This window comes from Myotis davidii, unplaced genomic scaffold (assembly GCF_000327345.1).
Source record: "Myotis davidii unplaced genomic scaffold, ASM32734v1 scaffold794, whole genome shotgun sequence".
In the NCBI taxonomy this organism is placed as follows: Eukaryota; Metazoa; Chordata; class Mammalia; order Chiroptera; family Vespertilionidae; genus Myotis; species Myotis davidii.
The window spans coordinates 38208-40996 of NW_006285246.1; the positions used below are offsets into that span (position 1 = coordinate 38208).

At 52.5% G+C, this 2789-nt stretch overlaps 1 pseudogene; it reads right to left on the reverse strand.

Annotated features, from left to right (window-relative positions):
* Nucleotides 1-1446: 1446 nt before the first annotated feature.
* On the reverse strand, nt 1447-2148 carry LOC102761546 (annotated as a pseudogene).
* Between the last annotated feature and the right edge of the window lie 641 nt (nt 2149-2789).

The following is a 2789-nucleotide window of genomic DNA, read 5'->3' on the forward strand; positions in this document are numbered from 1 at the left end:
GGTTAGTTTTGTTAGATAAGTTAACTCACATAAACCCATTGGCACACTACTAGTATATATTCCATAAATTCTAGCTCTTACATTAATATTTATAAGCTGCTAGTGGCCCGGTGCACAAAATTTATGCACATTAAAAGGAAATTAGAGGAAATATTTTAATATTGCTATTTGTCCTTTCTCTATAATAGAAATGTCAGAGATGAAAGAAAATTAGTAAAGTATATATGAAAATCTTCCTCCTGTCAGAATTTGGGGCGCTCCACGGGACCCAGAGTCAAGTCCCCGCCCATCCGCATGCGCCTTGAAATCGTGCAAGACCCAGACCCAGTCAACCCCATTCCCATTGGACGAGATCCAGACCCAGCCGGCCCCACCGGTCAAGACCTGCTTGGCGTGTGTGTGTGTGTGTGTGTGTGTGTGTGTGTGCAGCCTCAGGGCCCCTGGTGCACACTGGGCAGGGGGGTGCACCCTCAGGTCTCCCGGCCTGATGCTGTGGCAGGGGGCGCAACCTCAGGTCCCCCGCCCTGGCACCATGCAGCCTCAGCTCCCTGCTGATCACTCATTACGGCTTGTTATGGTAACCCCACCTCTGCTGTGGGCGCAGCCATCTTGTGTTATGGGAACCCCACCTCTGCTGTGGGAACAGCCAGCTTGTGATGGCATGAGGGTTTATTATATAGGATAAAAATTATGTAACATTGTTTCTGTATTCAGGGAGGTATGTCCTCTTACATGCCCACCTATCCCTCTGCTATGTCAGAGGCATAATGAAATGAGGCAGCTTGACTAAGTTTTGAATCCTGCTCTGTTTCTTTTTTGTTTTAATCCTCACTTGAGGATATTTTTCCATTGCTTTTTAGAGAGAGTAGGAGAGGGAGAGACAGAGAGAAAGAGAAACATTGATGTGAGAGAGACACATTGGCTGCCTCCTGCATTGGTTGCCTCTTGACCGGAATCGAACCTGGGACCCTTCAGTCTGCAGGCTGATGCTCTATCCACTGAGCCAAACCAGCCGGGGCCCGCCCTGTTTCTTATAACACTGTGCCCTTCATTCAGTCACTTTACTTCTCCGAACCCCCCGTTTCTTGTCTGTGTAATTAAAACACGCGTCTTTCTTCTCAGACCCTTGTATTTGGCAGCCCAGTTAGTACCCATCTTGAGGTCAACTCAATCCCTTTATTAATTTACACAAGAAATCCACTCACACTGACCTTATCCTGATTTATTTTTTTATTCTTACTTTGGATTTGTAATTCAGAGGAAGTTACCTTACCACACAGAATACCCACAATTTCCCTTGAAAAATTTCCTTTAGGTTTCGGTCTTCCTCCAAGTCTTTCTTTCTAGTCCTCAGCCATTGCCTTCCTCTTAAATTTACCCCAATAATGCGTCCCACCCCGTGGTCCTCCCCTCTCCTCCTCTATTATCCAGATGGAGGTGCTTCTTCTACAAGAAACCTGGGGGCCAGTTTCTTGCTCTCTCCCTTATCACAACTGGCTTATCAAAGCAGTTCTCCCACCAGCTCTGATGCGGTGCTTTAGGGCAGGGGTCATCCTTCTCCATTGTTGTCTTGCTTCTGGGAGGTGAAGAGGAGGCTGGCTGCTCTGCGGTACCTCCAGATCAGTCCTCGTTTTTTCTTTATTTTCTGTGTCTCTCTGTGCGTGTTTTGGTGGGTTGTCATCCTCAGAGTCCCCGGGTGAATTCGGGGAAGGGGTGTGCGCCCCACCGCCTTTATCCTGGCCCCCTTGGTCACATACCCACTTCTCCCGAGTCCTTCGGGCCCGATAATGCGACAAGTGGTCCACTCGGGTGGTTCGCCCTTTGATCCTGACACTGTTAAAATTGTCCACGGCCAGAATGGTGCTCCTCTGGTCTTCCTAACAGAGGAAACAGAATCCCCTGGACCTCCCGGTCTTCTTGTCCCGCACCAGATGGATGCTGACGACCTCGCCATACTGCGAGAACACACAGAGGACACCCCCCTCCGCCAGCCCGTAAGGGAGGCCGCCCAGGAAGATGCAGACGCTGTCCCTGTACTGGGAGCCCCAGGACCCTGCCAGGGCCGGGGCCGTGCCGAGCTGGGCCTCGCGGTCGTTCAGCTTGGTTGTTCAGCTCATGGATCAGCTTGACTTTGGTTAAAGGGTTCATCTCTGCAGGGTGGGGTTTCTGCAAGAAACCTTTCTCTTCTGGAGCGGCACCCAGGCCTCTGCTGCCGGCCAGCCCTCGATGGGCGTCCCTGCATTGAAGCTGAAGGAAATGGGGCCCGCGGAGGGGTTTCGGCGCTGCACAACACCCTCTTCGTCCTCCGTCCACTGGCCTCTGTTCTTGGCCAGCGCGCTGCTCGCTGGGAAGGTCAGTCTGGGTTCAGTTGGCGGGGCCCATGACCAGCACTGGAACTACTTTCCCATGAAACACTGCGGCATCGAGCCACGCAAAGGCAGAAGAGGACCTGGGAGGTGATTGTCGCTCTTTTGCTTTGTAGAAGCTCGTGGAGCCAGGCGCAATGGGGTCTGTAACTCTTTAGGGAGGCGGGCGTGGGAGGAAGTGGCCTCATTCCCTCGCGGAGACACGATGCCAGGTGTAATACCTGCCGAGCTCTGGGTTCAAATATTAATAAACTAGAGGCCTGGTGCACAAAAATTTGTGCACTGGGGGTGGGGGGGAGGGGCCCTCAGCCCGGCCCGTGCCCTCTTGCAGTCTGGGACCCCTCAGGGGATATCTGACTGACAGCTTAGGCCCACTACCTGGCAGCCTGGGAGCCCTCAGGGGATGTCCACCTGCTGGCTTCG